This window comes from Miscanthus floridulus, chromosome 2 (assembly GCF_019320115.1).
Source record: "Miscanthus floridulus cultivar M001 chromosome 2, ASM1932011v1, whole genome shotgun sequence".
In the NCBI taxonomy this organism is placed as follows: domain Eukaryota; kingdom Viridiplantae; phylum Streptophyta; class Magnoliopsida; order Poales; family Poaceae; genus Miscanthus; species Miscanthus floridulus.
The window spans coordinates 135,099,558-135,126,902 of record NC_089581.1 but is presented as its reverse complement, the minus strand read 5'-3'; the positions used below and the strand labels follow the sequence as shown (position 1 = coordinate 135,126,902).

Here is a 27,345-nt window from a genome sequence, read left to right as displayed (position 1 = left end):
ATAGAGGCATGTGTGGCGCCACAAGGTGGCCGACAGTCTCTGTGACGTTGCGGAGACCGAACGGGAGCACTGTCGGGGCACTCCGGATGAGGTATTGTAGGGAGAGGGGCTCTCCCCTAGCGAGTTGTGCCATGACATTGGCGAATGAGAAGGTGAGGTGCCGCAGGTCCTCCTAGGGCGGTCGGGGTCCCAAGAAGGCGCCGAGCTAGCACTCTAGCCTTCCGTAGTCGAAGCCGAGGAGCTAGCTGCTCCTAGGGGTGTGGGCCTCTTGTGCATGCAGCCATAACTCCTCAAGCACCTCGACGATCGCGTCGAGGCTGGCGCAATGGAGAGGCTTAATGACGACGGGTGCCCACGCCAGCTCTCCCTCTGTCATGATGATGAAGTCTAGGTCCCCGAAGCGCACATGCACGCCCGGGACCCAGGTGATGTTGTAACTAGCCATCCGAGGCCTGGTGTTGATGTCAAGATGCACAAAAGGCCCCTACCTGGCACGCCAACTATCGATGTTTTGAGTAAACACCAACGAGTAAATTTATAATATTGCGCGTCTGGCTTGAATGGTGTGCTAAGAGGACACGAGGTTTATACTGGTTCGGGTGGAATGTCCCTACGTCCAGTTCGTTGCTGTTGCTCGTGTTACTAGCACTGAAAAAGTTCGTAATAGGGGTTACAAACAGGCGAGAGAGGGATAGGTCCTAAGTCTCTAGTGGAAAGAACAAATGGGTACCGAGAGCTCGGTCGCTGCTCGGCTATGTGTTTGAGGTTCAATGCTAGTGATTTTAATCTGATGCGATGCAATGCCCCTTAATGGGACACCCTGCTTTCCCTTTTATAGGACAAGGGAAAGCAAGGGTTACAACGGGAGAAAAGAGGAGAACGAGAGGGAGAGGAAATCCTTCAGGGTCACCGGGCCTTTCTTTTCCTTTGTGCGGACCCCACTGACACGGCAGGTGGTGACAGGGACAGCTCCACGTCGAGCGCCTATCCACCGATGATGCCATGCCCTGGCATTGTCAGTAGGTCGTCACGTCCCACTCCGCCCCGGTGGGCGGCGTGGCGAACCAGCGTGTTGATTAGCGGCCGTACAGGGAGTAGGCAGTATAGTGACCAGCGTCCGTCACTATGGGCAATGTGAGTTCCCTAGAAAGACATGCCGCGGGGACAGGTCATGTTGAGACATGACCGCTCCTTGCATGATGCCAGAAGTTTGACTTTGGGTTGTACTTTCTAGCCCGTAGTGGTTGGCGGCGACGTGAGCTTCCGTTAGGGGCCATGCCCGAGGGATCAGGCAAGGCGAAGCCCTCCCTTAGACGTCGGGCGAGGTGGAGCCAGCCCTCAGACGTCGGGCGAGGCGGAGCCAGCCCTTAGACATCGAGCGAGGCGAAGCCCGTGGCCTCGATGTCGGATGAGGCGGAGCCCGCCCCTAGAGGTCCAATGAGGCGGATCGCATGACCTTGGGGTCGGACAAGGCGGAGCCCATGGCCAGAGGTCGAGCGAGGCAGAGCCCGCCCTTACAGGTCGGGCGAGGCGGTGCCCACGATCTCGGTGTTGGACGAGGCGGAGCCCGCCCCCAGAGGTCGGGTGAGGCGGATCGCACGACCTTAGGGTTAGGCGAGGCAGAGCCCGCCCTTAGAGGTCGCACAAGATGGAGCCCACGGCCTCGGTGTCAGACGAGGCAGAGCCCACCCCTAGAGGTCGGGCGAGGCAGATCACACGACCTTGGGGTCGTACGAGGCGGAGCCCGTGGCCAGAGGTCGGGCGAGGCGAAGCCCGCCCTCAGAGGTCGGGCGAGGCTATACTTGGCCATCGGGCCGGCCCGGCTCGGCACGGCACGGGCCCGTGCCAGGCACGGCCCGGAGGATGTCGGGCCGGCACAGCATGCGGGCCTCCCGGGCCGTGCCCAGCCGGGCGTCGTGCTTGACCAAGGGCCCAGGCACGGCCTGCTGGGCCGTTTTTCGGGCCGGGCCGTCACGAGAAGGCACGGCCTGCCAAGCGTGCCAGGCTGGCCCGAGGCCCACAGAGAAGGGAAGGGGAGAGCAGGACTGTAGGTAGGCAGGGCGCCGCGGCAGGCGCCGCCGCCGCCGGCGCGCTCGCCCTGGAGGTGGGGACGCCGCGCGCGGAGGAAGACGGCTACGCGTGCTGAAGTGAAGCCTTGAACCCTAGATCCGCCACCGAGGAGCGCGCCCGCCCTCGATCCGCCGCCTGGGACGCCACCACCCTGGATCCGCCGCCGGGGACCGCCACACGCCTCCTCGCGCGTGGATCTCGTCGTCCTCCGCCTCCTCAGCGCCGGATCTCGTCGGGGCTGCGAGCTCGGTGGATGCGCCGCCTGCTCCTGGCTGCACCGCCGCTGTGGTTGGAGGGAGACGGGGCCACGCTCGCTGTCGTGGTCGTCTGGTCGAGCCACGCCGCCGTGGTTGGAGGGAGAGGGAGGAGGAGCGCCGCCATGGTGGGAGCGAGGAGGGTCGCCGGCGTGGTTGGAGGGAGAGGGAGAGCCACCGAGGGAGGGAGAGAGGAGGTGGGGAGGCGAGGAGCCGAGGAGGAGGCGGCCGCGTGGGGAGGCGACTGGGGCGAGGTCGCGACTGCGACTCGTGAGGATAGGGTTCGGCCGTTCGGCCTTCGGGCGTGGCCGCGTCCGCATGGGGACTGGGGAGGGGGGCTGCGCTGCGCGGGCCGGCTGGTGGCCTGGTGCTCTTAGCAGGCCGGCTGGCCGGGCCGCTGTTGGGCCTCCCTCCATTTCTCGTGCCAGGCCGTGCTGGCCCACGGGCTTGGGGGTCAGCCCAAGCACGGCCTGAGCAACGGGCCGGGCCAGCCCGGGCCCGAGTTTCATCGGGCCGTGCCGGGTTCGTGTCGGGCTTTTTTTTTCGTGCTTCGTGTCGTGCCGTCGTGCCTCGTGCTGCATGGCCAAGTATAGGCGAGGCAAAGCCCGCCCTTAGAGGTCGGGTGAGGCGGAGCCCACGGCCTCGGTGTCGGACAAGGCGAAGCCCGCCCCTAGAGGTCGGACGAGGCGGAGCCCATGGCTAGAGGTCGGGCGAGGCGGAGCCCACGGCCTCGGTGTCGGTTGGAGCCGTAGTCGCACCTTTGACCGCCTAGAAGGATTAACATATAACGATCATTAGCCCCTCCTCTTCAGGTACCCTAGTATTGGTCCCCGACACCCGCCCTCCTCGTCCTCGCCCCTGCCATAGGCCACCACCCCGCCGCGGGCGCTAGGGTTCACCGGAGCTTTGGTGAACCCTAGCGCCCACGACGGCCGCCTTCTTCCCCTCCCCCTCCGACCATGGCGAGCTCCGGCCATGGCGCCCCCCCGCCCCTCCCTGACCTAGCCGCTAGGGCCCCTAAGCCGCCCGGCCTCCTTTCTCACCGCCTGGCCAGCCTGCCTCCCCTCGACCAAGCCCTTCTATGCCCGCCAGAGTTGGGAAGGAGAGGGGGTGAGACCATGAAGGCACGAGCTCGTCATCTTCTTCAGTCTTCTATGCCTTGTCTTCCTCGTCTAGGGTGAGGTCGCTAGGAACCCTAGCCACCCTGGCTCATCTTCTTCATTTCCAGCGAGGTCGCGGTTGCAGGGATGGAGGAAGAGCACGGGAGCAACAACACAAGAGGGAGAGGGAGTGGAGTTGCAACGTCGCTCTCCAGCGTGACGGGTCGCGTAGAAACTTTTGCACTTGGGAATATAGGGTCGATGCGACACGAAAGATGCCCAAACCTATGATAAGATACAATAGTCATACATTGTTTCATAAAAAAAACGTACATAAATGAAGAATAAAAGACTTGCATTTCATTTTGCTAACATATGCAATGCTAACTTACATATATTTATAAAATTATTCGATTTCCGGAATGTGCCAAAGCGATGCCCTCATTAAGTCTAACCTTCAAATGTGACAATAAAGTTGTGTGTTTCTGTAGACCGTATAACCATACTACTACAAGAAGACATTCATATCATATAACGAGAAACGTACAATTCACCACCTATAGTAAGAAATGGCAACATCCTATGTGCATATAGTTCCCAAAATGAGGCTTATATGTTCACAAAAAGCAGTATTGGAAGTTTAATGCAGTGAGACACAATATTCCATCATTGGCACCATGTAGATTCAGTAACCAAGCAAACATTGTTGTTTTTGCCGAAGCTCAGTCTACTCAACCTGAACTGAAACAAAGGCCATCTTAGTAACATACCAGTTAAAAGAAAGAAAATACAAATGATGAGAACTGTCTAGATGCCTCAAGCTGTCCATGAGACGCTGTGTGATATTCAGCTTAGGGTCAAGGGCTTCCTGAACATGCAGCGCGGCCATCTCTGGGCTTGCTAGGTGTTCCTTCATGAGGTGCCCTACGAGGTGAATGGCTTCTGCTATGACTGGGGCTTTTACGAACAGGAGACCCACTGCTGATATTAAAGAATGGTAGTAAAAAATAATGCATTCTGATATGACAATACAAAACAGAAAATAGTATATCTCCAACCCCATTGGACATACCTGTGTCTGTTATGTTTCCTGTCATAATCAGGACTGATACTGCAAGTCCTATGGCGACGATGATCATTATCTCTGTACCTGTCCTGTTCATATCGCTCCCTACTTCTGCTCCTGGCTTCTCCTTCTATAGTCTCTATCCCGATAATCCTCTCGATACCTTCACAAATGGCTAGCACTTATATTAAAAATAAAGATGAATCATCTGAAATACTTTACCGATTTTAATACTATGAGAAACAGAGCTATCATAACAGCTGAAAAAGTCTTAAGCTGTATTGTAGGTCTAACTTGGTGGCACCATTTGGGCACTTGAGCAATGATGCAATGAAATACAACACCATTTTGCAGGGGCCCTTGTATGCTATAGGCTATCACAAAGGTAGTGTGTGCAGCATACATTCATTTTATTTTCATATTTTATAGTGGAATGGTATTCCTTTAATCCTCTTTATTTGGCATTGTAGCAGTTAAAGGAGATATAGATATATCTTTACTAAAATAGTGAAGTGTACCTATTTCATTTAGTGCAAGCAACACTTTTCTTTGTTTATTGGTTAATATTAATGACTAAATATGAGTAGTTTGGGAGACAAACAAATTTAGTAGGTAGCAAGACACACAAAGTCAGTAGGGGCATGAGGTCATAGCTAGCTTTTCCTTCAGTGTATGCAATTCTGAAACATCATACACAAAGGGAACAGAGGGAGTACCTAGTATGTCATTGCCAATATTCGAATATGCAGCCTATTTCTTACCTCTGTCTTGGACTGCGGCTTCTGAAACGACCCCTTGGCTTTGGATTTTCTTCTGTAATTCTACCCCTATGACTGCAAACACGAACAAGAAAGTAATGCTTAGCAAGTGACATTGCTTTTAGTGTTTTGCCATTCTCTGAGCTGTATTGATGCACTTAATAGATAGAAAAACAAGAGTATCAACATATTTTACATGATAGCAAGCGGCATTCTTGTAATGAGTGTTTTTTAGAAAAGGAAACAATGAGTTAAACTGGCCATGTAATGTGACTTTTGGGCTTCTGCTAGATGTGTAAACAAGTAATTTCGGTTTGTATGTCTAATAGAAGCACTCTTACTTGCCATTTCTGAACTTCGTTCAGACATATACAAGTAGAGTCAAAGTTCTTGTCCATGAAAGTAAATCAATCAATGGATGCACCTACCCCAACCTAACAAAAAGATGAAACCAACGAACTAGAACGAAATGGTAACAGGCAAAAACTTCAGCACAATTCACATCGAGCCTGTTCGGTAGTACTACTGCAAGCTGCAGCAGCCAGCCACCTGCAGTTCACTGGTGCAAGGCAAGGAGGGTGCTGCAGCTGCAGCAGTAGCAGAAGCAAGTCCACCTATCAATAGCCACTGCATCAATAATTTAGTTCAAAAAAACTTCACCACAAGTAAGCCCCTGAAGTGATTTCCATCCATTGAACACATACATCAACCTAGACCACAGGGATGCTTCAACAGATGAACAATCCAAGCTATCATTACAAAAGCAAAGAGAGGTTAACACTGTGAAACTTCACTCAGAAAAACACTCCTCGACCCTACTTTGCGTAGCCACATCCATGCCTATACATGTGATTTCCTGTCTACCTTCAAATACTCTGTTGCGGGCATGAAACAACCTAGCTAAATTAGGTACTTAGGTGGTTGGTGTTTATACTCTATATTGGCATTACTATGGATGACTATGTTTCAACCACACTAGAAATTACAGTGCATTCCAATCCAACACCAGAAGTTTTCCCTGCACTGAAACAGGGCCTAAGTATGAAAGCTGAACAGAAAAAAATGATGATTAGATCAAGTAATGATGGAATATCCAAACATAAAACTACAGCCATACTCTTACAGATCAATGTTTCATTCAACTACAGAACCATCCAAATGACTAAAGCCTCAAGGAAACCCTTATTTAACCTCTTAGAAATAATAAAATAAATTAGTTCTACTGCAGGTTGGCATCTGTTACTGGTACATGACAGCATACCGCCCAAGATTTTCTGCCACAATGAAATGCAACAAATAATTTAATCGTTACATAACAAAGGTTACATGTGAGATCTCACATCTTTTCAGCATTGGGCCCGTACTTGGCAAACTGCACCATGAGCGCCCGCCCATCAAACCTCATCCCTGTACCAGAAAAAAATAATGGAATATAAGTCTTAGAAGAATGTCGAAGACCTAAGACGGGTGAAATTTTTCCTTCGCTCACCATCAAGCCCGTCAATGGCATCCTGCGCCTCATCCTCGTAATTGTACCTCACGAACGCGAACCCTCGCGAATCCCCAGTCCTGCAAAAGGAGACGCAAGCTCAACCAAAAAACGATTCGAAATCCAGCCCCCGACGCGCGGTGAAAAGTGACAATGGCGTCCACCTGCGGTCGCGCGGGATGTAGATGTCGACGACCTCGCCGTAGCGGTCGAAGAGCGGGAAGAGATCGTCAGCCGTAGTGCCTGCAGCAGGGATTCATCCATCGGGGTCGTGAGTACGCGGAACGCGGTGTCCGGGAGAGCGCGCCGCGCGCGGGAGGGGTAAGCCAGCAAGGGGCGGACAGGCAAGCGAGATTACTTACGGAAGGAGACGTTGAGGACGAGGAGGGAGAAAGTGTCGCGGTTCTGCGGCTGCCCGGAGCGCCCGAAGCGCGACATCGCCGGAGATGGCGGCGGCGTGTTTTTTTTTTAATTTAATTGCGGCGTGGGGGTTTTGGTTAGGTTTTAGGACGGGTGTAAACGGTCAGGGAAGACGAGGAAAAAATGATTTTACCTCGTAAATTAATTCGGCGTATTTTCACTTCCGGAAGATCGCAAATGTGCCATCAAGGACATGTTTTATATGAAATTAACGGATTCAAATCAATTTTTATTATTTATACGAATTGTTCTAGCTACTGAGTTGTATATGATTTAACCATTCTTAAAATACCTTGGACTGAATAGATTATCACCGAGATGTCTTATTTTTAAAGCATTCAATTCTAATTCAAGCAACACAATTCAGTTGTTCAACAAGTTCATTTGAACAAAAGGCTAGCTGCATTGTTGCATCCAAACTTTAAATGTTGCACTGGGCAAATATGTGAAAGTTCACATGTGTATCCCATCGTTTCAACACTATATGATATATACTAATGATAGGAAGTAGTCAAGTAGTCATCGCCCTGTAGCTTCGAAGTATATTTGACATAGTCGGTTCCTTCAGCATATACAAGTGTTAGAATATCTTCAAAGCTCCTTAAAACACTTTGGTAAACCAATATCCAATGATTATTCGTTAATGCTCACGGACGCCCCTTCCTGAGATTGTGCCTGCTCCACTCTTTTTGTGTGCTGGTGCTGCTACATCCACCCGTATTCTGCGTCGTTGCTGCTGCCCCGCCCCGGCCACCTCACCCTCTGCGCCACCGTTGTCGTCCCCACCCGCCCTCTACATTGTCGCCACACCCACACCCACCCTCTGCGTCACCGCTGTCGCGCCCACCCACCCTCTGCTCCACCGTCGCCCCCACCCCGCCCTCTGTGTGCTGCCGCCCAGCTCTGCATTGCCGACGAGCTCTACACGGGGGGCTCCATGCACCGACGAGCCTCCATTCGCTGAAGCAACAAGGAGATTTTGCGCTGAAAGCGCATGTTGCAAAAGTATGTTTCAAGTGTTTTATATGTTTCAGAGGTATGTTGCAAGTGTTTTATATAGATATTGCAAAAGTAGATCAGGATGTTATAAAAGTAGATCGGAATGTTGCATATGTTGCAATGGCTATACACATATGTTTAAAGTGTATATTTCAAATGTTTGATCTGTTTCAGACTATGTTGCAAAAGTAGATCTAGATGTTGCATATACATGCATTTTGCAAGTGTATGTTTGAGGTGTTTTATACGTATGTTGCAAGTGTTTTATCTAAATGTTGCATATGTTTGCAATGGCTACACATGTGTTTTCAAGTTTTTTCTGGTGTTTGCAAGTGTTTTAGCTATTTCTGACGTATGTTGTAAGTGTTTCATGTGGATGTTGCAAATATAGATCTAGTTTGCACATGTTGTAAGGGGACCCACCTGTCGCAGACACCTGCTGCAGCTGCTGGGACGCCATCGAACAGGCGCACATGGTCCCGCGTGCATGCGCATGAGAAGTGGAGGGGGCGCGAGCAGTCCCCGCATGCGGTCAAGGCGGCGCGGGCCTCTCGCATGGGCACAGCCACGGTACCGTCCAACTGAATCGGTGTCCGATCGAACGTCCGGGTGCTAGCAGCTTCCCATGATTATTTTAGACAAATCATAATAAAAGCAAGGAGCTTGATTTTTAATCTTTCTCCAATACTTTTAATAAACTTGAAAACCGGACAAGAGGAGTGAAACTGCGTGCCCTAAAAGATAGCAAACACGAAACACATGCATATTGAAAGATGAGGGGAAGATTTATCAAATGCTTATCTTTATAAAGTTATTTTACTCCCTCTGTTTCAAACTATAAGACGTTTTGGCTTTTATAGATTCATAGTTTTTGTTACACATCTAGATATATATTATGTCTAGATACATGGTAAAAACTATGAATCTAAAAATAGCAAAATGACTTATAATTTAGAACGGATGAAGTACAGAACAGTCATAGTGTACTTTTCGATGTTCTTACTATGGCAATATGCAAGATGTGAAAGTCTTCATCCATTTTATTTTATCACTAGTTTGCCTTCAATAGTTCAGGTGTTACGAAGTTGAAGCAAAAATCCCTAACAACAATATAATGGCATAAAACTTCCTGGGCACTCCTAGAACTATATAACTCTCAATCAAATGTACATCGTAGACCCGCGTGTACAACTTCTGAAGTAAGGAGGAGACCTTGTCTTTATTCAAGGACCCCTCCTTGCTAAAACTTCCTGGCCATTCAGTTTTTTTTAACGTAACTGGCTATTCATAGTCATACATAAGGCACTGCTGAGGTCAAGAATCAGTTTGTTCAGCTTCACCTTCATCTGCAAAAAAACCAAAGAGCAAAAGGGAAGGTGGCATGCTTCAGCTGACAAGAACATCTTAATCCGCACAACTGAAAGACGGAAATGTATCCTTCACACCTTGCAGATGAGACTGGAACCCGCAAGAGGTGAGATGATTTGCAAGCTTCTCGGCCAACTGCTTTTGCCAATCTTTGGTAGCCTTCGCTTCAGGTGTCATCCACACGAGCAGTGGCCTTTTCGACTTCAACTGTAGCTGCAGCGACCTCAGGCTGACGAAAACAAGCCTGTACGGCCCGTTCGCTTCGCTGAAAATACAAGCTGAAATGTTGTTCCGGTTGATTTGTTGTGAGAGAAAAACACTGTTTCAACTGAAAAAACAAGTAAAAAAAAGCCAACTTGTTACAGGATGATGGCACTTGGAGGTATCACAGAAGCAACATACAAAACAAGGTAGCTACAAATTGGTTAACAACTAACAATGAAGAACTGATGAGGTGGGGAGCACCCATCGGCCGATACAAGTGCTGATTTTACAGTAGCATCAATCACAGCAAATAGTTCTTTGCAAATCTACCACATTAGATTGTAAGATTTGTAAATTAGTGCATCCGATTTTGAATTTGTTTCCAGAACCGACACCAAATGGAGAGACGATATATATATATACGAGAGGAAGCAGAAGTGCAAGCTTTGCACTGCTGCTAGCTGTATACGGAGTTACGGACCTGGCTCTCGAGAATCCGCTTCACCTTGGCCGCGCATCCGCCGCACGACATTCCCTGCACGCACGCAGCATCTCATATCGGCGGCTACCAATCGGAACAAAATCGTAGCAGCAAGAATAATCAGACACGCGCACGAGCGAGCGTTACCCCGACACGTCGGAGTCGCCGTCCGCCTGCTGCTCGGCCTCACCCAGAGCCGCCACAGCCGCGGCGGCCGCTGCCGCGCCGGCACCGGAGTCGTCCCCACCGCCGCCGCCGCCTGCGCCTAATGTGGAGGTGGCGGAGATGGAGGCGGGGCCGCGCCAGGCCCGACTGGAGCAGGGGCCTCCCCGCGGTGGGCAGAGGGAAAGGGAGGGGCACCCTCGTACTCGTGGCCACCGCGGCCTCCATTGCTTCGCGGCCACCACAGGTCCACAGCAGCACAGCCTGGTAATCCTTTTCGCCCACCGTTTGCTTCGCGGCGGGCGTTTCGTTATGTGATGTCCAAACAGTCCAAGTCCAACAGATTCGATTTGGGAATTCGAAAATTTTGGCAAAACGGCGCTATAGCAGTTTTCGTTGTTATTTGACAATTAGTGTCCAATCATAGTCTAATTAGGCTTAAAAAATTCGTCTCGTAGATTTCGTCTAAACTGTGTAATTAGTTTTATTTTTTATTTATATTTAATGTTTCATACATGCATCCAAAGATTCGATGTGACGGAGAATCTTAAAAAATTTTACAAAATTTTTTACAACTAAACTGGACCTTGCTCGCTGGGCTTTTTGCAGACCGGAATTGCTGTGGCAGTCGTGTGCTTCACGTGTTCCTGCCATCAGGCTTTCATGCACCACATGTCCCATTTCATCAGACCGTACCAAATTACCAATCAGGGCCATGTTTAGATTGAAAAAAATTTTAAACCGATAAATAGTAGCACTTTCGTCTTATTTGGTAAATACTGTCCAATCGTGGACCAACTAAGCTCAAAAGATTCATCTCGTGATTTCGAACTAAACTGTGTAATTAGTTATTTTTTTTACCTACATTTAATGCTCCATACAAGCGGTTAAAAATTGATGTGATGGAAAGAGAATGAAAAAACTTAGAATTTAGAGGTGATCTAAACAAGGCCCAGTAGTAAGTGCTCTGATCTGGTCCTGACTGACAGCAGTAAGGCAGGCAAACCGGAATACATTCCATGCACAACAGCACAGGTGCCTGATATGTACTAGCAATTTACAGCATTCGAGGTACTCTCTTTCTCCCATGACAAACATAAGTCCATCTAGTTTGTTCTGGAGGAAGGAGGATTCAAGATATAGCAGGCATTGTCAACCTGTTCGCTTGCTCGTAAACGATCGTAAATTTTCAGCCAAGAACAGTGTTTTTCTCTCATACCAAACCAGTCAGCAGTAAATAATCCACGATCGTTTACGGCCTCCCGAACAGGCTGTGTGCTTGCTGGTTTGAGCTGAACCTGATTGCAATTATACTAGCATCGGTTGAACCACTGAAGTTGAAGCACGCTTCTTCAGTCGGAAGAGTGTTTTTCTCTCACAACAAATCAGCCGGAACAATGTTTCAGCCACAGGCTTGTTTTCGTTTGGCTTTGTTTTCGTCAGCCTGAGGTCGCTGCAGCTACAGTTGAAGTCGAAAAGGCCACTGCTCTTTCTTTGTGTGGATGACACCTGAAGCGAAGGGTACCAAAGATTGGCACAAGCAGTTGGCCGAGAAGCTTGCAAATCATCTCACCTCTTGCGGGTTCCAGTCTCATTGGTTCCACCCCTAAAGTTTAGTTATCTCTCTAGAGTTTAGTGATCCCTCTAAAGCTTAGTGACGCCCCTGTTTGATTATAGTGACTAAAGACCACTAAAGCAGCTGTTCCATGTATACTTTAGTCACTTTTAGCTACATCTTGAAGCCACTAAACTTTAGTGGCCCTTAAACTTTAATATGGGTGTTTGACATTTTAATGATAAAAGTGACTAGGGGTGAACCAAACAAGGCAAGCAACTGTGATTTAGTGAAGAAATGAGGCCTGCAGCCCCCGTGGATCCGCCCCTGGCCGCCGGTCCAAAACCCTCAAACCGTGGTAGAGCTGATAATAATTTGACTGACATGATGGACACCTCTTTTATCACTACGATCACCAGCTAAAAAGGGTGCAAAGACCCTAAAAATATACCATAGCGTGATGCAGCGAATGTCATGAGCTGCCCCGATTTCGGGATTTCACCAGTCAGGTTGTTGTTGGAGACATCAAAGTCCGCGAGAAAATTCATTGCACCAAGCCCTGGAGGAATGGTTCCATTGAGGTGATTGTGTGAGAGGTCTAGTGCACCAATGTTCTTCAGCCCGGAGAATGCATCTGGGATTGCACCCGTGAGGTCGTTATGCCCTAAGTTAAGTACCTGAAGGTACACCATACTCCCCAAGCTCGCAGGGATTGTGCCGGTCAGGCCATTGTATGAGAGGTCGAGGAAAATCATGCTCCCGTTCCTGCGTAACCAGTTCGCTGTGGTGCTGGTGCCAACATATATCCTCGCCGAGATGGGCAAAACTGAGCAGCTTGGGATTCAGCCAAACGCTCTGGCCGGATGTCCAAGAACTCAAACAGCAAGCCAGCACCAGGGCAAATGTTGCCGCCCTCGTTTCGGTGGAATGCATACCTCTTCCCTGAGATAGTGCCCCCGGCGACGAGCGCTGCCTGTGCTGCTAGCTCCGGTGGTATCGTACCGGTGAAGTAGTTGCTGTTGAGGTCAAGCCAGATGAGGTTGTTACAGCGGCCAAGTTCTTCGGGGATCAAGCCAGAGAGTGAATTCTTGTAGAGCTGCAGTATGCCAAGCTTCTGGAGGTTGCTGAAACCCGGAGGCACACTGCCAGTGAGTTGATTGCTGGCGAGGGACAGCCAGTTGAGGTTGACACACCTGGTGATGGACGGAGGGATGCTTCCGGTGAAGTTGTTGTAGCTCATCACCAGGGTCTCCAGTGCAGTTCCGTTGGAGCATAGCATGTCTGGTATCTCACCGGAGAGGTTGTTTGCCCACAAGACCAGATCAACAAGCTTTGGAAGTTGCAGGACTTCAGCTGGAATTGGACCGACCAGCAGATTGAAACTGAGATCTATCACTTCTAGGTTGGCGCAACGGCCAAGCGATGGCGGTATCCTTTGACTGAGGTAGTTATTTGGGAGTACGAGCTTCCGTAGCATCGGCAGTGACAAGCACAAGTCAGGCATTATGTCCCCGTCGAGTAAATTGGACCCAAGGGCGATTTTCTCAAGCAATGGGCAACCGGTCGCCAGCGTAGGCAACGGGTTTGCTCCCTTGATGTCGTTGAATGGCAGCCTCAGGACACGGAGGGACGGCATGCCGCTGATGATGGTGGCCACGAAATCCCCAGAAAGCTGGTTACTACCAAGGTCGAGCAGCTTAAGTGACATGCATTCTATGAAGTTTGCTGGCAAGCTGCCGATAAGCTGGTTGCTTGACAGATCTAGCTCAACCAATGTGTGCACAACAGGCTTAGGCTGTCTGGTATCTCACCAAAGAACCTGTTTCCTGCCAATTTTAGTCTCCTCAGTGATGGAAAGTATCCCAAGAAAGCTGGTATCAAGCTGGACGAGAGCTTGTTCCTTGACATGTCGAGCATCTCCAGGCGGCGGCAATTCGCGAGACTTGGCGGCAATCCTTTTCCAGTTAGCCCGTTGTAAGACCAGTTGAGCTCCACGAGGCTCGCGCACACACCGAATTCGTATGCCGAGATGTCCCCAGAGAAGTTGTTCACTTGTTCCTAGCAACGCTTAAATGTGTCATGGACTCATGGTTGCTGGCGCTGCCGCCACAAGATTGGCAGGGAGTACTCCAGACAAGACATTCGACGACAGATCAAGGACGGCAATCTTGCTGCACGGTGCAATATATTGCAGTAATGCCTCCAGCGAACTGGTTAGCCGAGAGATCAAGGTACTGAACATTGTGGCAGCCGGTCAAGGTGTAGTTCAGCAAGCCAGCATCTGACAGCTGATTGCTGGACAAGTCGAGGGTGCGAAGCGATGGAGGGAAAGGGAAGCCACCGCCGGTGAGGGAGTTCCCAGAAATGTTGAGCAACTTTAGTGCGACGCACGACTCCAAGAACGCGCTAGGCAGTGTCCCGTCCAGATTGTTCGATGACAAGTCCATGTCCTCGAGCACGCATGGCTGGATCGTTGGCCTAAACAAGGTGTGATCTGAGACTGAGAGGTTACCGTAGAATCTGTTGTTGCTGAGATCGAGGCTCTTTAGCCGGGGCAGCTCGAGGAGGGAGTCCAGGCTGAGGCGGCCGGCGAGCGACATGCCGCTGAGGTTGAGTGCGTGGACTCTGCCATCGGCACAAGAGAGCCCGTCCATGAGCACGGTGAGCCAGAGGTGTCGTTGACCCAGCCCACCAGCACTCCGCGCTGGCCAACGGCTACCGACGCGTGCTTGTAGCCGAGCAGCGCCGCAGCATCGTCCCCGGCGTCGGCAGCAGGAGGAGGACGGCTGCCGCGAGGCGACCGATGGCCATTGCTGCGTGCTGTGCTGTCTTCTCGTTGGTGTTCGCACCGTGTGGCGTATGCGACTCTCTCGTTTTTTTTTATCCTAACTCTCTCTCGTTCTTGGTTCAACACTCACGAGCTATCTACTCTGCACGGTTGTTGGGATCAAGGAAATATGACTGAGCAATAATATCATATTGTATAGCCACTTCTATCTCCTATCTCCTACAACTAAAAAGAGCAAAGTGTAAACATCGTTTTGGTACGATAATTGCCTTGGTTCGTCCGTCTGTCACTCCATACGATCGATCTCACCTCACACGCTGTCCAACGGGCGAGCGAGAAAAGGAAATGCGCGATAGAAAAAGAAATTGTCATCCCTGTGATCCCCGCCTGCTTCGAAGAAAACAAATCGATCACATGACGCCACATGCATGGAAGGAAACAATAATCATGCATGGGAGGAAACAATAATCATACATGAAACAATAATCATGCATGTAAAGAAACAATAATCATGCATGTAAAGAAACAATAATCATGCATGGAAGGAAACATCAGTGGTGCCAAATAAAACATGTACATGTTATACATGATGAGACTGGTGAACCTTCTATATTTTCCTAAACGAATATTCCCACCATTAGTATATAGGTCTATTCTCCCTGCGTTTCTTCGTGCTCTCATTAGCACATAATATAAAAGTATTGTTGTGTTCATCACCACTTCCTAGTTGACTACTCACATTAGCATATACTTCCTCTACCCCAAAATATAAGTCGTTATGGGATGCGTGTAGCGGTGTAGGTCAAACTTTCTCAACTTTGACTAGGTTTGTAAAAAATACGTGCAACATTTATATCTCCAAATAAGTTTATTATGAAAATATATTCAATGTTATATGTAATGATACTAATTATGTATTATAAATATTAATATTCTTTTATATATAATTGGTCCAAGTTAAAAAAAATTAATTTCTTGGGAAGCGAGAATGAATTCTATTTTGGGACAGAGGGAGTATATGAAAGCAGTGTTGAAAATATTTTAACAATCAAGTTCGTCTCTGCCTGATTGGTAAGCTTAGACATCATAATAGTATCAAAAATTTCGACTCTCATGGACACCCTCATGGATCCGTGTAAAGCATCCCCATCCTACAGCATACACAAATGGCAACCTTAAAGTTATGATATTTTCAAAGGGTGGACAATAAAGACCATCTTAGACGTTCTAATATTAGAGTATATACGTGCAGACACATAGGCATGGTGGTGCAAGTGAGTAGTCAGCAGGAGTCGAGAGTCAGGGGTGTTTGGATCCAAGGATTAAACTTTAGTCCCTGTCACATTGAATTTTTATATATCAATTAAGAGGACTAAACATGAGCTAATTATAAAACTAATTACATAAGTTGTGGCTAATTCGCTTGCCAGCGCCGTGTACAGGACGGTATGGAGATGTGGTGGAACTTATTCGTGAATTTATTGGCGCACGAAAGAAATGGATATTGGAAATCTCTTTCTGTCGGTATAAAAAAATGATTTTAGCTGCATCACAGAAAGATCTACACAAGAGAGTTTGTGAGCCGCGCCGCCACACTCTCTGTGACTGTGTAAATTTCACGAACTTAGCTCTTTTGGATTAAATGCCACTTTAACGTCGGTCATATACTTTTATAGTATTGTTATCTTATCGTACGATCCGTGTGTTTTTAGTATAAAAGTTTAGCTGTCCCGTAGTAACGTACGGGCAAGAACCTATTTGCATATATACTCAAACCTATATGTACATGATTATATGGAGATGCAATGGAACTTATTCATGGATTTATTGGTGCATGAAAGGAATGGATATCGTAGAATTCTTTTTATCGATATAAAATATTATCTTAGCCGTATCACGAAAAAGTCTATACAGTAGAGTTTGTGAGCCTGCGACGTCGCGCTCTCCGTGACTGTGTTAATTTCACGAACTTTGCTTTTTGAATTAAATATCACTTTGACGTCGGTATTTAATTTAACAGTATTGTTATCTTATCGTACGGTCCAGTGTGTTTTTAGTACAAAAGATTTAGTTATCCCGTAGCAACGCATGAACACTCTACCTAGTCCATAATATAGTATTAAAACCAAAGTGGTTACTTCATCTGTCTATGGTCACGCAGCTAATCCCGTACCGCCTCTTTGCCGGCCTCGTTGATTTTATATTAACCTTATAACTGTTCACTTTGATTATTATAGTCCATGGAAATAGACGGCATAAGTTTTTCAACTATCAATAAATCAATAAGGAGCTCACAAATCCTCTCAACCTCACTAGCGGTTGTATCCAATGCTGTGAGTTTTGCTTCTATAGTTGAGCTCGTTAAAATGGTTTGCTTGTAAAGACTTTTATGAAACAGTGCCACCTCAAAGTGTAAACACATATCAACTTGTGTTATATTTCTCATCAGCATCAGGTTTAGGAGGGTCATTTTAAATTATCTTTTATAACAGCAAAAATGGGTAATTTAGATACAAATTTAAAGGTTATTTTGAATTATTCTTTCATAATAGCAAATGTGGATAATTTATTTACAAATTTAGGAAGTTGCTCAGAATTTTCTTTCATAATGGTATATGTGGGTAATTTTGACCCGAATTCAAATTTTAAGGATATGGAGAAGAACTTTTAATACCCATACGAGTATGGATTATCCTAATCTAATTGTATGGGCATACAAGGTAGGATGCGAAATCAGCAAAATCCGGCGTTTATGAATTATCCGCAAATTCTATGTGGGTTATCTAATGTTTAGAATAGGACTATTTGACAATTTCTCTTGCTAGACTAAAATTTAGAGGAATTTAGAATTTTAAAAAAACTTGTTATAGTTCAGAGCTCTTATTTTATGATATAGTTATTTGATCTAAATTTTGAATTGAGATCTTGTTGGCTATTATTATAAATTGGCTAATAACTTATTATTTGCGAGTGTAGATACCTTTTTTAGTGTTAATTGTGTTATTGTGATAGCCACAACATAGAATGCAATGCATGATTATTGTCTAGTATACTCCCTCTGTTCTAAATTGTAAGACGTTTTGACTTTTCTAGATACATTGATTTTACTATTTATCTAAACATAGTGCATATCTAAATACATATCAAAAGATATGAATCTAGAAAAGCAAAAAAAGTCTTATAATTTAGAATGAACAAAATATTTGTTATTGGCTCTTTACTAAATTAATTCTTGACAAGCATACAAATTCTCTACATATCCACATATTATTTGACTATTTAAATCCATTTTCGATCTGATTGCGCTCTATCTCTATACTAGTTCTGTGACATTCAAAAAATCTGTATTTGCATTCGCATCTGTGTATATCTGGTCCTATTTGATTCCAACAAAGACAAGCAGAGGTTCGTACAGGATTAATTAAGGGAGAGGCTCGAATTCTGGACAATTCATAATCTATATATTTGTATAATTGAAAAGGATTTGTAGTTCCATAGTTTTATAATCTCTAGTCACAACTATAAGTCGTTTAGGACATCAAGGTGGACCTTTGACTTGCAATTTTATGAAATATGACACTTAGAGTAAAAAATGTTATCTGCTATGAAAGCGCTTATGTTATATTGTGTGTGGTCACACAGATGCCAAAGACATTTCCATTTTCTAAAAAAAATGAAAGCACTTTTCATGATGAATTTATTGGCATCAGTATTATTTATCAATTTATCTAATTCCTTAGCTATTGATGGTAAATATTGAAAAGGTTTAATTGTCATTAATTATATCCATGACCGGAGCAAGTATAAAAAAAAGATCACACATTGTAGTGTTGATTTTCAGACGTATATGGCCACTGTCCAGGTGATATGTATTTGCGAAGCATGCTGGGATTTCATTTTAACCTACAGCTCTTACAAATAACTATCATTTATGTTTTATATTACACAACAATTTACATAGGAAATAGAGTGGAAGATCCAGATGTAAACAGTAAAGACACAACACGATACTTCAGCAATTTACATATTGAGTATTTGAATTAATATTTTGGTTGACCTTGAACATCCTGTGCTCTCAAGATAAATACACTTGGTAAGGTAGAGAACTTGGATCCATCAGTAATCCCCTGAAGCAAAGGATAATAACAGGTCCATAAAGTTATCATAGAAAAAAATATATGTAAGGAATAATGGATTGTATATGCCTTTAAAGTTTGGATATACTACTAGCAAGAAAGTTTATATCAAGTTTTAATGCGCAATACAACTAAACTAGCTTATTGGATTTTAACAGGATACATGGAGGTGTTTGATACTCCCTCCGTCCCTAAATAAGTGTTGTTATAGTATTCGTACCGGTCAAAGTTTCTTAAGTTTAATTAGGTTTGTAGAAAATATTAACAACATTTGTACCTTCAAATAAGTTTATTATAAAATAGATTCAACGATCTATCTAATGATACTATTTGTGCTGCAAATATTAATAGTTTTTTATATATATTTGGTCAAAGTTGAAAGAGTTTGACTCACCGTGAAACGCGACACTTATTTAGGGACAAAGGGAGTATGTAGTAAGCAAATGCCAAAAGATAATTCATTAACAAAATGGTTGAGATAAGGACCTTCGTTATTGATGTCTCAACCTCTGGGCCTATGAAGACAACTGCTGAATTTAGACTCTAGAGGATAACTTGCAATGGCACATTGCTGGCCAAATGTCTCTCCTGCCACTGCCAAGAAGAAAAAATGCTGACTATAGCTTGTCGGAGTCCCAGAGTATGTTTAAACGACGAGTTTAACTACCCTTCGTGTCTTCGTGATGAACATGGAACTTGTTCAAATATCTTGAAAAAAATAATTGAGACAACCATCTACCTGTTGAGATTTAAGGATTGATGGAGCTGCTAAACCAACTTTCTTGTGTCTTGGGAGCTCTTGGGTGACCCACAAGAAGAGAGTCCAAATAACCATCAGTGAGCGCTCGCTTCGCTTCATTGTAACGAGCCGAAGTAACCAAATATAGACCGGCATCGTGCTCCTGCGTGACCGCACGACTCGCCTGGCCTGCTTGCATGCGTACGCGGCCTGTGTTAGTTGATCTTCACCAATAGGCCCAACGGTCTATTGGACCCTTGAATCTGTGCCCTGATCAGGAACGCCCAACCCTAATATGATTGGTGGGCCCCTATCGCACAGCACTATAAAGAGAGGTGGGGATCAGGGCTCTAAGTACGAGGTTGACTGGAGCCGCCGTGAGACCCACCAACAACGAAACCTAACCCGATCTAAAGAGAGTGCTGTCAGCGACGGGAAGACCCACTGACTTCGCCGTCACCACCGGACCGTGGCACCTCGCGTCACCGTCGCCTCTGCATCGCCACCACTACGCTGGCTCCACCGCGCCGAGTTCCCACGACACTGGCGTCCACACGGCTACGGCGCAACTGCGCCAGGGCGTAGTAGAGGAATCAATTTCTCCATCTAAGATGTTTATCCCCTGATCTACGTTTCAGAGGTACATTGTTTCCTTCAATGGTACCAGAGCCGGGTTGCAGGTGTGTAGATCTAGTATGGGGTAGAGAATTGAAAAGAAATCGAAGAGTAACAGAGGGTTCGATCTGGTTTGGATTGAAACCCTAACCCTAACCGGGTAAAAGAAAATAAAAAGAAACCGGGGGGTGGCGGGCGTCACTCAACTACCGGTCACCACCGCCATTGCGCGGGGAAAGGTGTCGCACCGCCGTCTTCATCAACGTGCGGCAAGAAAAGAATAGAGCCAAGGAAAAGAGTAAGAAGAGGGACTCGGCTTCAAGAAGAACCCGAATCCGAACTCAATCCCACGAAGAACTCGATGGGGAAGATGAACAGTGACTCATGTGAGTCAAACCCTACCCTAACCCTAATCCCCAATCGCAAGACCCAGATCCAGAAGGGGAAGAAGAAAGGGAAGGGCAGGGGCCTACCTCGCCGCTGCAGACACCGCCGTCGCGCGGGATGAACAGAAGCGCTGCCGCTTCGCCGGCGCGCGAGAAGCTCCACGTGCGGGCGCCGAGAGCGCCATCGCAAGACCGCTCGACAGCGGCGTGCTCATCCACGGGCGAACACGCGCGCCGGCGAGGGGGCCTGTAGTGGCACCGTACCTCTCCTCCGACCATGGACGGCAGCAGCAGCTCTTCCTTGTTCTTACTTGGAGCGTCGCGACTGAGAGAGAAGAGGGAAAGGGGAAGAGAAAGACAAATGGAAGGGGAGCCAGATCTGCTCCAGCGACGCTACTTCTCACCGGCGCCGTCGGCCACCAAGGCCGCCGTCGATGTCGCTTTTGTGGCCAAGAGAGATAGAAGGAGTGAGAGAGACTGCCCTAGGGTTAGGGGAGCAAGGCCTGTAGCCGCTGGTTTTGTCTCGTGCGAAATTGATGGATAGTCGTTCGATGCTGATGGACAACCAGGGATGGCTGGGCCACTCTCGACCCAGGCCTGGGCGCGGGGAGCGCGGCTGATATAGCTGGGCGCGCAAGCTGGGCCGAGCTGATGGGCCGCACGTTGATGCCGTGCGAATGGGAGCATGCGCACGAGCTAGGCCTGGGCTGCGTAGGCGCAGGTTGCGCGCGTTGCTGGGCCGTGTGTGCTGCTGCCAGCTGGGCCATGGGAAAATTTCCGCTGCCAGGTCGAATGAATAGTAAACACAGAGTTTTGTTTTTATTCTTTTCAGAAGCAAATTTTGATAATTTTTTGTCTAGTTTAAATCTCTGTCAAAATTTAAAACAACGGGATAATTTTTCAGAGAATAGAGAAATTACAGAGAAATGATTCTGAAAAATAGATAATGAATTTTTTACAGTTTCCGCTGCTAAAGAAATAGTTTATTCTCCAGTTATTTTGAACCAACGTGATATTTAATTGAAGAAAAAGAGATTTTGATATGATTATGATGTTGTTATTTTCTGACCAACGTTGTTAATAACAAGATCGTAATTTTAATAATTTTATGCATTATTTCTATTTATGTCCAACGGTGATGTAGATTTAATGTATAAACAGTTGTATATTTTAATTTTGACCAACGTTGGAATCAAGACACGCAATTGTTGTTATTATTTATGTTCTCACTCTATATGAATTGTGTTGCCAGGCAGATACAACTTGATGGGTTGTATCAAAGAGATCCCCACTCTCAAAAGTGACAACTACATGGAATGGAAGAAAAAAATTGATCTGGCATTCATCTTGGCTGAGGTGGACTGGGTAGTCACCTCACCGTGTCCCACTGAGCCTATGGCACTGGTGAGGAAGACAAACGAGACTGATGCTGCTTGGGCAACTAAAGAGAGGGATTTTGAATCCCAAAAGATGTCATATAACCTTGAGCATAGGAAGTGGGTCACTATCAATAAAAAATATTTGGCTGTGATAAAGAACACGATTGAGCCTGCAATTGTGGGCTCAATTCCAGAGTGTGACACGGTCACTGAGTACCTCGATAGAATAAAGAGTTAGTTCACTGGCTCTTCAAAGACATATGCTACCCAGCTGATAAAGCAGCTGGTGATAGAGAGGTATTCTGGAAATGGTAGCATAAGAGAGCACATACTATTTGTTATCACTACGTGATGATATGAATGTTGTATGTGATGATGGAAACGTTGCGTGTGACAATAAGAATGTATCATCGTCTGTGGATGTAAACAGAAAATAAAAGAGAGCTCACGATGCGTCATCAAAATTATGGCACTATCGTTTAGGCTATATTTCGAGGGGGAGAATAGAAAGACTAGTTAAGAATGATATTCTTCCTTCATTAGAGTTTTCAGATTTATAATAATGCAGAGAATGCATAAAAGGAAAGTATATAAAGAAAATTAAGAAAGATGACAGACGAAACGTAGGAATTTTACAGATTATTCACACAGACATCTGTGGTCTGTTTCCTATAAAGAGTGTGGATGGTTATAACTTGTTCATAACATTCACATATTATTACTCCTGTTATGGCTACATTTATCCAATCAAAGAAAGAACAGAAGTATTAGATAAATTTAAGATATTTAAGGCAGAAATTGAAAACCAACAAAATTTAAAGATTAAAATAGTCAGGTCCGACCGTGGGGAGGAGTACTACGGTCGGCATACCCCATATGGCAAAGTTAGACCTTTTGCAAGGTTCTTACAAGAGAATAGCATAGTAGCCCAGTATTCTACACCGGGCGAACCTCGGCAGAAAGGAGTAGCTGAAAGACATAATTGTACCCTGATAGATATGGTGCGTAGTATGATAAGTTACTCCACCTTACCGTTGAGCATGTGGATGGAGGCTTTAAAAACCGCCATTTATATTCTCAATAGAGTACCAAGTAAATCGGTGCCCAAAACACCGTATGAATTATGGACAGGAAGAGTACTCTCACTAAACCACTTACGTGTGGGGGGAAGTCCTGTTGAGGCTAAAGTATTTAACCCAAACATTGGGAAGCTAGATCCTAAAACAGTAAGTTGCCATTTCATTAGCTATCCAGAAAAGTTAAAAGATTTTCGTTTCTACTGTCCAGACAGACATACAAAGTTTGTGAAAATGAGACACGCTATCTTTCTAGAGGATGAAATGATGAGGGAGGGTATGGTAGCTCAAGAAATTGACCTTGAAGAGAAGCGGGTGTATACGCCCACTCCGATGATTCATGAGCTATTTTTCTCACTACCTGCTGTCGCTACACCAACAGTGCAAGATACTGTAGTGCCAGCACCTGTTGTCATTCCGCCTGTGACAACAATGAATGACGATGAGGAACCTTTTCTTCATGATCCTATAGAACCTATTGCCACACATAAGGGGGGGGCAACAACAGCCTCAAACAGAAGATGTGCCAAATGTGGAGGCCCCTAGAAGGTCTCAAAGAGTTAAAAAATCAGCTATTCCTGCTGACTATGAAGTATACAACACTGAGAAATTTTAAATAGAGGATGATCCCACCTCATTTGAAGAAGCCATGAGAAGTGATCATTCATCAAAGTGGCTTGAGGTCATGGAAGATGAAATGAAATCTATGAATACCAATAAAGTTTGGGACTTGAAAATAATTCCTAAAGGAGCCAAAACAGTAGGCTGTAAATGGGTCTACAAAACAAAACTTGACTCTCAAAGGAATATAGAGAGATATAAAGCGCGACTTGTGGCAAAAGGCTTTATGCAAAGAGAATGCATTGATTACAATGAGACCTTTTCTCCAGTCTCATGTAAGGATTCCTTCAGAATCATAATGGCATTAGTGGCATATTACGATTTAGAATTACATCAGATTGATGTAAAGACGGCATTTCTCAACGGGAACTTGGAGGAAAATGTTTATATGGCATAACCGAGAGATTTTGTTATGGAAGGAAAAGAACGAATGGGATGTCGCCTAAAGAAATCCATTTATGGATTAAAACAAGCTTCAAGACAGTGGTACTTGAAGTTTGATCGGACAATAAGAAATTTTAGGTTTAAAGAGAATGTAGAGGACAATTGTGTCTATGCAAAGTTAAGAATGGGAAGTTTATCTTCCTTGTCCTGTATGTGGATAATATCTTACTTGCTAGTAGTGATATCAGTTCTACTACTAGAGACAAGGAAGTTTTTGTCCTCAAAATTTGATATGAAAGATCTTGGTGAAGCTTCATTCGTTCTAGGGATCGAGATTCACTGAGATAGAAGTAAATGGGTATTAGGACTGTCACAAAAGGCATATATAGAAAAGATCTTAAAGAAATTCAGTATGCACAGATGCAGTCCCTTACCTGCTCCTATAGTCAAGGGTGATAGATATGGAGATTTTCAATGCCCTAGAAATCAGTATGAGATGGATCAAATAAAAACGGTTCTATATGCTTCGGCTGTCGTAAGCTTACAATATGCTCAAGTATGTACGCGCCCTGACTTGGCATTTGTTATCGGGTTATTTGGCAGATTCCAGAGCAATCCTAGAACAGAACACTAGAAATTAGTAAAGAAAGTCTTATGTTATTTGCAAAGAACGAAAAGCCTCATGATGACGTATAGAAGATCAGATTCACTCTATATAGTGGGATATTTCGATTCTGATTATGCGGGAGATAGAAAATCCGCGTCTGAATATGTATTCACTCTCGCAGAGGGAGCTATTTCATGAAAAAGCTCAAAGCAAACCGTCACTACATCGTCCACAATGTATGTCGAGTTTGTAGCGTGTTATGAGGCAACGGGGCAGGTGAACTGGCTAAAGAAGTTCATACCCGGTTTGAAGGTGATTGACGACATCTATAGACCACTTAAGTTATACTGCGATAATAATCCGGCAGTACAGTATGCTCACAACAATAAGTCAAGTGGTGCTGCCAAACATATTGACATAAAGTATTATGTTGTGAAAGATAAAGTCTGGAATCATGTCATAAGTCTTGAGCATATAAGTACCGAAAAGATGCTCATGGATTCGCTTACAAAAGGCTTACCACCCAACGTGTTCAGAGAACATGTAGCCAGCATGGGTTCAAGGAAAAGCCTATAATTCCTAGACAAAAGAAGACCTAAAGTTAAGTATCTATTTCAGAATAGAGTGGTGTGTTGTAGTTGTTAAATCTATCGGTAATTGACCATGACGATGAAACATGCTCTATGCGTTAATCTGTAATGGAATGAACAGAAGTAAATGGTATGAAATTGAAAGATGGTAGTGAGATCAAGGGGGAGAATGTTAGTTGATCTACACCACCCTTGAATCTACGTCCTGATCGGGGGGCGCCCAACCCTAATATAGTTGGTGGACCCCTATCGCACAGCACTATAAAGAGAGATGAGAATCAGAGTTCTAATTACGAGGTTGACCGGAGCCGTCGTGAGACCCACCAACAGCGAAACCTAACCCGATCTAAAGAGAGTGCTGCCAGCGACGGAAAGACCCACTAACTTCGCCGTCACCACCGGACCGCGGCACCTCGCGTCACCGTCGCCTCTGCATCGTCACCACTACGCTGAACTCTACTGCGCCAAGTTCCCATGACACTAGCGTCCACACGCTGCGCTAGAACAAAGTAGAGAAATCAATTTCTTTCATCTAAGGAAGATGTTTATCCTCTGATCTACGTTTCAGAGGTACATTGTTTCCTTCAGCGTGACTCAACTGCTTGCTTGCGCTATGGAGCGTACGGCGGCAGCATTGGGACGTTGTTATTTTTTAATTTTTGAGTGGCAACTTTGGTTTTATATGATAATAAGTTCTTTTGATTTTTCTTTGCTCCCGAGCTTATACATACCATGTAAAAACTTAGTACATTTTTAAGTAGCAAGTTTAGTATCATATGACAAGTACATTTTTACACACAAATTGTACTGAAATAAAATTCTTTAAAACATAGGCAAGTGAGATCTAGTTTTGTTCGTCTCGTCACGTAGAACACATAAATGCAGACGAAATTAAAAACAGATACAACATTAAAAAAATCATAGCCGTTCAAAGAAAAACGTCGTGCTTTTTTTAGTTTGTTTCATATGGCATTATGGCGACAGCTAGCTGGCTACAAATGGATACCTTGGTCTGTCCGAGGCTCCGTTCGGCTTACCCCATATTCAATTTATTTGGCTTATTTTTTTTAATCGGAACAGTATTTTTCTCTCGAAACAATTCAGCCAGAACAGTGTTTTCAGCCAATTTCAGTCAAGTTTCAGACCAGCGAACGGGGCCTAAAACAGGATTGGTGAGATAAACGACTCACACCATACAGAACAGCCATGATCTCGGTTGTTGTCAGATATACCACTCATGGAGCCCACTCGTTGCGATTGCGAATACTCCAGTGAGAACCATAAAAATGGCGGCAAAGAAACAAGAATAATAAGCCGTCTAAGGATAAGCTCGCCGGATAGTTTTTGACCACTCGAGCCTGCAACCTCCACCAAAGGATAACGACCATTCGTGTCAACCATGAACAAAAACGTTAACAGTAAATTAGCTAGGAACATATAGCATAGTATTCCTGTCTCTTTTATTTTTCCGAACAAAATGAAAACATGTCCAACTTGTTTACTTATTGGTTTTAGTCATGACTTATCGGCCAGCCAACAGTGTTTTTCTTTCACAACAAACCAGCACCAACTAGACTTATCAGCCTAGAAACCAACAAGCGAACAGGCTCGTTATCACTTTCCCTAAAGAAATATATGTTCTCACTTATAATTAGTACTCAGTACCAAGATTTTGCATCAATTACTTGAATGACTATATAAGCAGCCATCATGAAGCAGTTTCCCATGAGGCACAAGACACCAAGATGCCGAGTCTCTATACCATGTTACCATACTGATGAAGCATGGTTGATGGATCGGTGCCTCCCATTCCCAGGCCAATCAAGGACGGGCCCCTGTAGACGACCATCAGAACGGCGCCGGCGACGCATACCGCTGTGCCCACAACCTTCAGGATGCCGTTTCTCGTGAACAAGTTCATCGCTTCGATGCGATGCTAGAGCATCAATTTCCATTCAGATGCTTGTCAGAAATTATATTCAGATACAAGTTTCTAGTAGCATGAGTTATATAATCACCCGACAATGGCGGGCAAGAGGAATGTGAAGACCGGTATGGAGGGCTGGAAAGCCGAGGCCGACCACGAACAAGAGCGCGT

General features: G+C 45.6%; 2 pseudogenes; both read right to left on the bottom strand.

Moving 5' to 3' along the window:
* Positions 1-3,993: 3,993 nt before the first annotated feature.
* On the bottom strand, positions 3,994-7,232 carry LOC136539765 (serine/arginine-rich splicing factor SC35-like; annotated as a pseudogene).
* Positions 7,233-12,345: 5,113 nt separating this feature from the next.
* On the bottom strand, positions 12,346-20,775 carry LOC136537113 (brassinosteroid LRR receptor kinase BRL3-like; annotated as a pseudogene).
* Between the last annotated feature and the right edge of the window lie 6,570 nt (positions 20,776-27,345).